The sequence below is a fragment of the Salvelinus sp. IW2-2015 genome, linkage group LG1 (genome assembly GCF_002910315.2).
Source record: "Salvelinus sp. IW2-2015 linkage group LG1, ASM291031v2, whole genome shotgun sequence".
Taxonomy (NCBI): Eukaryota; Metazoa; Chordata; class Actinopteri; order Salmoniformes; family Salmonidae; genus Salvelinus; species Salvelinus sp. IW2-2015.
This window is the reverse complement of record NC_036838.1, coordinates 33,277,266-33,289,533: the sequence shown is the minus strand read 5'-3', so window position 1 is coordinate 33,289,533 and position 12,268 is coordinate 33,277,266. Positions and strand designations below refer to the sequence as shown.

The window sequence follows — 12,268 nt, the reverse complement described above, 5'->3', positions numbered from 1 at the left end:
GCTCACAATATTAGGCAGGTGTTCTTAATGTTTTGTACACTCACTGTATGTGCACGCACAGACTCTATCTATTGCATGGTGAGACCCTTTCTTACATCTCTACTGAAGGTAAGGTCCATCGGATACAGTCTTCATTTGATTTGCTTGTCTGTTACCAGCCGTCTTACAGTCGGCTAGAGTTAGTTTCAGTCTGTTCAACCTGTTTCAGACTGGTTGACTGTATGTAAGACTGGTAGTCTGGTAGACTGTTTCCCTCAGACATTATGAGACAGACGAGAGTTCATTCATCTCCTGCGTGTACAGACAGGGAAGCAAGCAGACAGACAGACAGACAGACAGACAGACAGACAGACAGAACAGAACAGGATCAGACAGACAGACAGACAGACAACGAAACAGACAAAGACAGAAAGCAGAAGACAGACATGACAGAACAGACAACGCACAGACATGACAGGACAGACAGAGCAGACAGGACAGACAGACAGACAGACAGACAGCGAGACAGACAGACAGACAGACAGGACAGACAGAACAAGACAGACAGACAGAACAGACAGACAGGACAGACAGACAGACAGACAGACAGACAGACAGACAGGACAGACAGACAGAGAAGCAAGCAAGACAGGAGGCGGGAAGTCAGGCAGAAAGACAAACAGATAGGCAGTCAAAGAGACAGACAGGCACGCAGCAGGCACGCAGGCTTGGATCCTGTGGGTAGGCTTTTATGTAATGACTGATTAATTGTACCTCCATCAAATGCTTCCTTACCAGAAAACACACTGCTGATTTGCCTAGGAAAATCCTAGAGGAGGAACAGAACAGGCATCTTCTAAAACAGAACAGAGAATGAACCCATTGTACTTTACATGTCAAGGTGTGTTAAGTATGTGTGTGTGTGTTTCTGGAGTTGCCCGATGTGTGACAAGTGGAGTCTTTAGGTGTGTGCGTGTGCTAATACTTGTGTGCCTGTGTGTTTGCGTGTTGTGGTGTGTGATTGAGGCTGAAAGGGATAGCAGGGTAAGGGGCTAAGGTAGGAGTGAGGCTGGGGGAGGTTAGGGGGTAAGTGGTTCTGTGACTCATCCTGCTCAGTAATTAGCCCAGGGTATCAGCTCCTCTGAGACTGAACAAGTTAGACGAAAGAACACCTATTTACTGTACAAACAGGCTGGCCGTAAACACTGCACGTTAGTGCAAAGGACACATTGCATATGATATATTTGTGTTCTTGTAAAAACCTGGATAATTCTCACATCATTTAGCAGATGCTCTTATCCAGAGCAACCTACAGTAGGTAGTGCATACATTTTCATACTGGTCAACAGCGGGAATCAAACCCACAAACTTGACATTGCAAGTTCTATGCTCAACCAACTGAGCCACAGTCAACGAAAGTGACTGAAGAAGATCAGAAAGGGGAGAAAGTATTCTCAATCACCGCAAGCTGGCAGAAGGACAATGACTGCAGTATGAAATACCCCCCCCACCACCCACTTCACCACCCCACCCCGGTTGGCAAACTGACGTTCATTCCATGTTCCTCTAAGCTATTGATTGACAGTGCTCAACCAGTGGTTCATTCCAAAAGACAGATGTTTAGATTATTACCACAATCCTGCTCATCTCTAAACTCAGTCGTTTCACTGTTCGTATCAGCTTACAGTGTTAAGTGACTAGTGACAAGTGATCGGGGCAATTTCACAGTAACAGAATGCTGCTGAGACTCAGATCTTTCACTTTAAAATGTGAGCCAAACAAACATTTAGGATTGCAAAGTTAACAAACCATACGACTTAATGCGCAAGGATGACTTTCAACAATTTCCACAGAAAATTTTACAAACATACTTTTCCTTGAAGAACAGTGCAGATCCAACGTTTGGTAACAGAATGACGTTTTGTGCTGTGTGTACCGTCATTCTGTTACCAAACTTTGCATCTGCACTGTTCTTCAAGGAAATGTAAATCGGAGTCTCAGCATCGATCTGTTATCGTGGAATTGCCCATTAGTGTTTATATCACATAATGTGTTAGTTAAGAGTTTGCCCATCTGATGCATTTTAAGAATAGAGTTATTATTTAAAAAGTTGTTGGTTATTCCTTAGCAAATAGATTTGTAGGACTTTTATGAGAAATACTTTTCACTCTTCAATTTGTAGATTCACGTGCCAGACTTATCAATCAATCAAATGTATTTATAAAGTCCTTCTTACATCAGCTGATGTCACAAAGTGCTGTACAGAAACCCAGCCTAAAACCCCAAACAGCAAGCAATGCAGGTGTAGAGGCACGTWGGCTAGGAAAAACTCCCTAGAAAGGTCGGAACCTAGGAAGAAACCTAGAGAGGAACCAGGCAATGAGGGGTGGCCTGTCCTCTTCTGGCTGTGCCGGGTGGAGATTATAACAGAACATGGCCAAGATGTTATATCTTTGTTATTCTTGTTCAATTATTATTATTCATTGTTTAATATATATTGGACTCGTATTATTATTGGTGTCACTAGGTAAATGACCTGTGCTATTGAGTCAGATTGAGTGTATTCAGTGTGACTGTGGAGATTTAGTCACAATAGTGTGTTCAGTGGTCCGTGGCTCAGGCCCCTCTTGGGCTCCCAGATCCTTGGCCCAGTCACACAGTTCAGGCATTGTAAACATTAAGCAAAGGCCAAGGATTCATACTGATATCCCCGAAGGTGCACAGCCTTCTGCTGCATGTGTGTTTGTGTATGTCTGCTAGGTAATGACTGTTTCAGAGCTTGTGTGTGTGTGTGTATGTGTGTGTGTGTGACTTTAAATGAAAAGAGAATCTAGGACCATAGAACATGAGAGCATGTTGGGACTGAGAAGAAAAACAAACGAATTGGCATTTATGCCCCCCCTTCCCCCTCGGACACACATGCGCACACACATATGCAAAGCTGGGTGGGCAGTTGTTTGTTTTTAAAGGAAGAGGAATATGCATAAAGGGAGATATGGGAATAGTCAAGGAAATGAAACATCCAAGAACAGTAAGGTGACAGACCAAAGGTTTGGGACGAAGAGTGAAGGGAGAGAGTGAGAGACAAAGAAAGAGAGAGAGAGAGCGAGAGAGAGAGAGGGAGAAGGAGAAGGAAAGAGAGGGGAGGGGGGCTGAGAAGCTGAAACCTAAGCTTTCTGGACTCTATTTTCCATTCCTTCAGGCATTCTGTGGCTTGTAAAAAATGCACTGTATATTTGAAGTGTTGGATCACGTGACAGGGAGGGTTTGTAAATCAAAGTGCATAATGATTTCAGTAGGGGAGAGAGAGGGAGCAAGAAGGAGACGTGATGGTGAGGCGATCAAGGGAAAGAGGAGAGCGAGAGAGAGAGCGAGAGGAGAGAGCGAGAGAGAGAGAGGAGAGAGAGAGAGAGACGGAGAGAGAGAGCGAGAGAGAGAGAGAGAGAGAGCGAGAGAGAGAGAGAGAGAGAGAGAGAGAAAGAAAGAAAGAAAAAGGAGAGGAAGGCAGAATGCAACAGGCTGTGCTTTATCTTCGCTCTGAGAGGGACTTCTGACTGATGAACTGAACTCTACTACACATATCTCAATCCACTCTCTTCCTTCATTCGTCCATCTGTGCTCCAGACCACTGCAGAGCTGGTGAGTTTGGGTTTCGGATTGAACTTTACAGACCGTCTCTCTTTTTCCTGTTTTTTCTTTCTTTCTGAGTCTTTCTGTGGAGTGAGAGAGAAAGAAAGAGAAAGAGAACATGTCAGAGCAGGACTGAGACAAGAGTGTTTGTGTGGTGTGTGTGTGTGGTGTGGTGTGGTGTGGTGTGTGTGTGGTGTGTGTATGTGTGTGTGTGTGCATGTGTGAGTGTGTTTGTGGATGGGGAGATGATTGAAACAGAGAGCGCTTGTGTGTGTTTGGGGAGGAATGGGACTCTACAAGGGGAGAGTTTGAGTTTCCTGAGGACAGCTTTAATTGAGAACAGATTTAAAGAGAGAGAGGGAGGTAAACTAGTGAGAAAGACAGAGATCGCCTCTTTCTTGTGCTTGACCGTTGTTACAAGTGTGAGCAGATGTGTAGTATCGTATGCATGAGTGTGTGATATGTTTTTTTAATGTGTTCTTGTGTGTGTTTGCTGATTGTATGACAACTTTATAGTTTCCTAATCAAACGCTTAAATTCCTAATGTGACATACTGGCATGACATGAGCCCTGTGTTTCCTATGCGTGGCATGACACGATATGTGAAAGACCTTTCATCTATGCACACACTGTTGTCTCAGTAGTGATCAAAGTGATTCCTCATTCCATTTTAATATTCTCACATGGCATCGGCCGCACTAATGTTATGTTATAGGGACGTGCACTGCATGTCAGTGTAATACAYCTTCATAATGCACTTTCTTCCCCATGTCATGATATATGTGTACATATACACTGAGTGTACAAAACATTAAGAACACCTGCTCTTTCCATGACAGACTGACCAGGTGAATCCAGGTGAAAGCTATGATCCCCTATTGATGGCACTTGCTAAATCCACTTCAATCAGTGTAGATGAAGGGGAGGAGACAGGTTAAAGAAGGATTTTTAAGCCGTGAGTCAAGTGAGACATGGACTGTGTATGTTTGCCATTCAGAGCATGAATGGGCAAGACAAAATATTGAAGTGCTTTTGAACGGGGTATGGTAGTAGGGGACAGGGTTGTGTCAAGAAATGCAACACTGCTGTGTTCTTCATGCTCAATAGTTTCCCGTGTGTATCAAGAATGGTCCACCACCCAAAGGACATCCAGCCAACTTGACACAACTTTGGGAAGCATTGGAGTCAACATGGGCCAGCATCCCTGTGGAACGCTTTCGACACCTTGTAGAGTCAATGCTCCAACAAATTGAGGCTGTTGTGATGGCAAAAGGGGGATCTGCAACTCAATATTAGGACGGTGTTCTTAATGTTTGGCATACTCAGTGTATGTCAGTATATTTCCTCCCCATGTTATGGTCACACCCAGCATAAAGTAGCACAGACCTATTAAGCAGTGACTACGCTAGGATTAGACAGGGCCTCTACTTTGCCCACAGGCTGCTCAATCATATTGTGAATTGTCACTCTTGACGGATGCTTCATCAGTCATGCAAATAGCTGGAGCTGGTTTGGTCTGGTGTGTGTGTGTGTGTGTGTGTGTGTGTGTGTGTGTGTGTGTGTGTGTGTGTGTGTGTTGTGTGTGTGTGTGTGTGTGTGTGTGTTGTGTTGTGTGTGTGTGTGTGTGTGTGTGTGTGTGGTGTGTGGTGTGTGTGTGTGTGCATGCCGTAGTGTGCATGTGTGTTTGTGTGTGTGCACTGTGCAGTAGTACAGTCACATAACACTTAAGGTTATGTAAACAGGTTACGGAGGTGCAATTATACAAGCGACATGGAAACATTGAAACGACGTGATTTGAATATCGGGAGATGACTCTGAGAGCCGTGTGCGTCTGATGTCTGTTTCCTTGTGGTGTGCAGTGTGTGTGTGCGTGTGTGAAAGAAAAAACAAACTCTTTGACCCCATGTAGTAAACCTTCAGTACATGGTGTTACATGTACTTCCATCCTCTCTCAGCAACAACCTGCAACCATTTGAGGATCCTCAGTTTGGGTTTATTTTACAGGAAAAGGGAAACAGTCATACAGTGGGGATATGCACAATTCTTGTCAAAAACAACATGTACCCATCAATTTTATTATAAATAGATTAAGTTATAATATTGAATCTAATTTGTTTAGATTAAACTTTTACTATCTCTTACTTTGTGTACAAAGCTGTGGTTTAACTGTTGTGTTCCATATGGCTATGATATAATGCTGATCAGTAACACACAGCAGCTCAGTGTTCTGACCTCAGTGTGCTGATCTATGGAGTACAGCTCTATGCAATGCTTATACTGCCCTTTGCCAATGTAGCGGATGCCCGACAAATCTATTCCAGATTCATTTTCCTAATGTCTGGTGGAATGTTAGTCAGCACATCTAGTAACTATCTTGGCATGGAGAGACGAGGAGGAGGAGRAGGAAGAAGCAGCAAACAGAGCACAGACAGGGCACAAAGGTTTAATGTGGCTAAGCACCACATTAAATGCTGGTTTGTGTCCACACACACTAATAAAAACACACATTCACTATAGTAACACACTCTCTCCCTCATCTACATGAACACCAACAAGCTCTCACAGTCTCACTGCAGAATTAGACGTTTATCCCACGAAATGTCGCATTTCGAAGTTGCTCTAAACGTCAAATTTAGAAGGTTAAGGTGTTGGATAGAGTTAAAACATTAAGTTTAGGCACTCATTCTGAATGGCTAAGGTAAGGGTTAAGGTCTGGGGTAGGGTTAAAGCAACAACAAAAACAATCTAGACGTCGAATTTCGAAGTCAAGCTTAAGCGACTTGCCTAATGAACAAACACACACAGACCCACGACACACACACACACACACACACACACACACACACACACACACACTACACTATCGCACAACAACAAGATCACACAACCACACACACACACACACACACACACACACACACACACACATTTCCCTAAGAGATCAACACAACACACTAGTGTGTCCCACCAGAGCAAGACCAGCCAGTTCCAGTAAAAGCTTTGTGTGTACAGATGTAGGATCTTAATTTGATCCCTCTTTTGTTGCTGAGAATGCAAACTTGTAGTGTATTTTTACGAGGGGAAAAATACAAAAAATACACTTTCAAATTTCAGACATGATTTTCCGTAACGAAAAATKTATCAACCCCTACAAAAATGTAMATTTATTATAATCCACATAATAATTAATATTTCCTGTTGCTGCAGCATAATTTTTCTGCTGTAGCAAACTGGCTCAAATTAAGATCCTGTCTGTGAAGTGTTTGGCAGACAGCATGGTTGGAGTGTGTCTAAATATACTCCACGGAGAGTCCCTTTCTTTTATTCTCTATCACCACAACTCTCAGTGTCAGACTGGATGTCTCTCTCTCTGTGTGAGTGAAGTCAGTGGAGTTTTACAAGAGCATTTCCTCACTGTATATGTCATGTGTCTGAGTGAGTACTCATGTCTTTGTGTGCTAGTGATCCTGGTATTTATGAGAATGTGTCTATGAGCTGGCAATCTTGTGTATAGTCACTGTGAATTGCACCATTCAGTTTAAAAGTGTAGTTAGCTCTGTTATGTGTGTTTTTGCGTGTGTATTGTGTGTGCGTGTGTATTGTGTGTGCGTGTCTGGGGGTGTAGATGTAGGATCTTAATTTGAGCCAGGTTGCTCCAGCAGGAAAATAATCCAGGAAAGTTATCCTGCGACAGGGGGATTAAATTAAGGTCCTACATCTCTATAAATGTGAAGTCAGAGATCCAAACACTTAGAGTGGTTTTCATCACCCTGTAATTTTCTCAGACCAAAGATATCTGGAAAGAGTGTCAACTAATTGCCCTGAGCAACAATACTCTCAATCCCACCAAACCCTCAGGTCACCCACTAGCAACCAACAGGAAGGCACAGGTCTAGGATCAGTTTACACTCGCTAAACCCTAACCTTAACTATCAGGGTGGGCTAAACTGACTAACTATGCCAATGACTGCCATCTCTATAATGGCCATTTTGTTAACCCCATTCCCTGATTCACATACTTTATGGGGGTTAGTTTGGTTGGTTAGAATATACAATACATAATGTATTCTGTACATATGTGTATGGACCTCTGAAGTCTGGAAATGTAATAAGTCGTGTAGCCCAATTTATTTCAAATAATGTATGCTGTTGTAAAACTTGTTTTGATAGCATTCGTTTATGACTAAATGTGTTTTTTTTGTGTTTGTTTTATGATCAAACTCACCTTACCTGACAGACTGACATTTCTTGTCCTGTCTGCCCATACGCTTTAGATACATTCCCAGCAAACCCACATTTATAAAAATGTATACACGTTTGTCTAAGTAATATTCTCTCACACATCTTTCACACGCACACAAACAAAGAGAGATTCATGACGCATCTGCAGTGTTTGTGCGCAGGTTATTACTGCCTAACTCCTTTAACTGCTTTGCAATCTCTGTGTCTTTGTTCCCTTCGCTTTTCAAGACAGGGCCCTCAGTAGGAGAATGTTGTCTGTCTCCTCTCTTTCTTCTTTCTCTCTCTCTGTTTCATGGTCTCCACACGTCTGTCAACACAAAGCATTTCTCATTACCTCTCTCTCTCTATATTTCTCTCTCGCCCCCCACCTGCCTGTCTGTCCATACTAACCCACTTTCAAACTCTCCTCTTTTGAGGTGCTGAATAGAACAAATAGTAGATGGCAAATATAATTTTCCATACAGTATCTGACAATAATTTATTTTTAATAATTAGTGTCCAACCGCAGGTTGTGAGAATGTTGAGAAATACAGTCATCATCAGAAACAGGGGAATTGTAAATCAGTTGGATATTGTAAAAAAAAATGATACAACGGGTGGATCTAATCCTGAATGCTGATTGGTTAAAAGCACATTCCAGCCGGTGTCTATTCCACAAGTTACCACCGGCTAAATCTATCATGTTAAAATGCCTATCTACTCTGTTAATCTGACTGTGCAATCCACTGTCTCATCAGGCCACTTAGGCAAGTTATAAACTTGATCTCCACTATAAAAAGGAGTCGGGATGAGACAGACAGACAGGTAGGCAGTGTTTCTCAGCCAGTTGAAATCTTCAATTAGCTGGTATCATTTTTATGGATATAGTTTTCAGTCTTTCCAGCTTCAGTTTGAAGTGATTATATTAGCTGTGTTATTGGCCTCTGAACAACAGTGTCCTGATGAGWGAGCACATGTTCTATGCCAGGCGAAATCGCGCCTCATTAGCTCATTGTTATGGATGTTTCCAAATAWATGTCACTAGAAAACAGCTTAAACAAATGCAAATGCAGCTATTGTTGTTATTCTGTCTGCACTGTTTGACGTGACCGTAAGTTAGCCGTAGTTGTCTAACTAGCAAACAAGGGATAAGGATGTTGCCAGCCAGTATGGCAATGGAACATTTAGAATGAACGCCTGTGTCCATAGATACAGAACAAAAAGACTGAACGACTGGGTCGCGTCTCAGGCAACCGAACCGATAGAACGAACAACCAACCGGCTTGGGTAGCAACCCTAGATCTGTGTCGAGACTATGTCTTGTGGAAGGATGAAATAGTAGGAATAMATTTGTAAAAATTATGTTTTAATTAAAATATGTCAATCATTATTTCAATATGTTGGTAACCTGTTGTATAAAAGTGATAATGCCCCTGAAGCCGGTGTTTTTATAGGATATATTGGCACAGGTGTTGTTAGGCCCGAGACAAAGTCGGCTTCTCTGGCATTATCACTTAAACGTAGCACAGTGTTATACACCTTTCATTGTGCATTTATTTTGTTTTTAGACATCTTTCACCACATAACCATTAATCAAAATATATATTTACTGTGAAATATAATGAGTACATTGGTTTAATCACCAAAACACAACATAATCATATCTTCTCAATTTAGTTATTTTAACAACCAGTTAATCCAATAGCAAAGAATGTAAGATACATGTTTCAAAATTGCCCTTTGAATGTAGTATGCTACACAGCACTGTAAATTACATTAAACTGTTTTCCCATTATGCACTAATATTGACTGAATATTACATTTCCAGAATTTCGATCCCATGTGTGATCAAAGGTGTGGTGATTGAAGACAGATTTCACAATGTAATGAAATGAAAGGAATGAAATGCTAGTAAATATCATGTTGTCACTTTGGATAAAAGTGTMTGCTACGTAAATGGCATATATCACGGTATTACAGTACTCTATTGGCCAATGCAAAACAGTAAAGCACATGCTTTTAGAAATCTTTGCAAATGTATTGAAAAGGAAATACAAAAATATCTCATTTACATAAGTATTCACACCCCTGAGTCAGTACTTTGTAGAATCACATTTGGCAGTGATCACATCTGTGCGTCTGTCTGGGTAAGTCTCTAAGAGCTTTCCACACCTGGATTGAGCAACATATTTTCATTATTATTTTCAAAATTCTTCAAGCTCTGTCAAATTGGTTGGTGATCATTGCTAGACAACCATTTTCAGGTCTTGCCATACATTTTCAAGTATTAGATTTAAGTCAAAACTGTAACTTGGCCATTCAGGAACATTCACTGTCTTCCATGGTAAGCAACTCCAGTGTAGATTTGGCCTTTGGTCCTGCTGAAAGGTGAATTCATCTCCCAGTGTCTGGTGGAAAGCAGACTGAACCAGGTATTCCTCTAGGATTCTTCCTGTGCTTAGCACCATTCTGTTTCTTTTCATCCTGAAAAACTCCCCAGTCCTTAACAATTACAAAACAAATGTGTATTGGATTTGCCCGAAGCATAACAGTTTGTATTCAGAACCAAAACTTAATTGCTTTGCCACATTTCTTGCAGTATTACTTTAGTTCCCTTGTTGCAAACAGGATGCATGTTTTAGAATAATGTTATTCTTTACAGGCTTCCTTCTTTTCACTCTGTCAACTAGGTTAGTATTGTGGCGTAACTACAATGTTGTTGTACTTACTCCTATCACAGCCATTAAACTCTGTAACTGTTTTAAAGTCACCATTGGCCTCATGGTGAAATCCCTGAGCGGTTTCCTTCCTCTCCGGCAACTGAGTTAGGAAGGACGCCTGTATCTTTGTAGTGACCTGGTGTATTGATACACCATCCAAAGTGTAATTAATAACTTCACCATACTCAAAGGAATATTCAATGACTGTTTTTTTTTTTTTTTTACCCATCTACCAATTAGGTGCCCTTCTTTATGAGTCATTGGAAAACCTCCCTGGTCTTTTTTGTTGTTGGTTGAATCGGTTTTTGAAATTCATTGCTCGACTGAGGGACCTTACAGATAATTGTATGTGTGGGGTACAGAGATGAGGCAGTCATTCAACAGTCATGTTAAACACTGTTAGTGCACACAGAGTGAGTCCATACAACTTATTATGTGACCTGTTAAGCACATTTTTACTCCTGAACATGTTAAGGCTTGCCATAACAAAGGGGTTGAATACTTATTGACTCAAGACATTTCAGCTTTTAATTTTATATTAATTTGTAAATATTTTGAAAAACATAATTCTACTTTGACAATTTGGGATATTGTGCGTAGGCCAGTGACAAAAAAAATCTATGTAATTAATCTATTTTAAATTCAGGCAGAAAAATGTTTTTTTATTTTTTATTTTTTAAAGTTAAATCATAATAGTCATCATCATAGTAGTACATTTGAGTATATATAATACTTTTTATGTTTCTACAGATGTAGGACTTTAATTTGATCCAGTTTGCTACAGCAGGAAAATAATCCTGCAGCAACAGTACATGTGAAGTATTATGTGGATTATAATTAATGGACATGTTCATAGGGGTTGATACATGTTTTGTTAGGGCAAATCAAATCTGAAATTTCTAAGTGGAAATTACAAACTTTGGAAGGCTTTTTAAAACTCAAATATACTACAAGTTTGCATTTCCTGCTGTGCAGGAAAATTCTCAGCAACAAAAGAGTGATCAAATTGAGATCCTATATCTGTACTTTATGTAGTTCTCAAAATCTATAGGTTTACCAAACGTTTAAGTGATCATCAATTAAGAGCCGTCAAATTAAGTAATAGTAGTAATAGTGTCTGGGAAAGGCAATGGGAAAGGCAATGGGAAAGGCAATGGGAAAGGCAATGGGAAAGGCAATGATACACTTTTTATGAACATGTGTTGCAATGTGAAACGTGTATTTGTAGATGAAACACTGATTACATTTGTTGAAAAAGTGATGGTATGATTTTGTGTGTTGTATGTGCTTAGAGTTTTGAAACATCTGCCTTTTTGATGATCTATTTAGAGTATTGTACTGATAAGAGTTGTGAAAAAGTACCACATACTAATTTTAGTTCATTAGTTATCAGTTTAGATCAGTTTGATTAAGTGATAGTTAATTGTATTGTTAACAAATTTCAAGAAAATCAAATCAAAAGTACTATTAATATTGCATTTTGAATATGTATTCAAATTGAAATGGATTTGGTGCAGTGAACAAGTCACTTTGTGAATTTGTTTGTTGTACACAGTCAATTAAAAATGTGCTTAGAGTTTTGAAACATGAGCCATTTTTTGTGCTTAGAGTTGTGAAAATATACTACGTACTTGTGAAAATATACTACGTACTTGTGAAAATATACTACGTACTTGTGAAAATATACTACGTACTTGTGAAAATATACTACGTACTTG

The 12,268-nt window shown here is 40.4% G+C and overlaps 1 protein-coding gene across 1 annotated transcript in view; it reads left to right on the top strand.

The window, feature by feature from the left end:
* Positions 1-3,381: 3,381 nt before the first annotated feature.
* Positions 3,382-12,268, top strand: part of LOC111965987 (retinoic acid receptor gamma-like) — an 81,077-nt gene continuing 72,190 nt past the window's right edge. The window contains exon 1 of the mRNA XM_023990434.2: positions 3,382-3,618. The gene's annotated coding sequence lies outside the window, so the exon portion shown is untranslated. The remainder of the gene's footprint in view (positions 3,619-12,268) is intronic.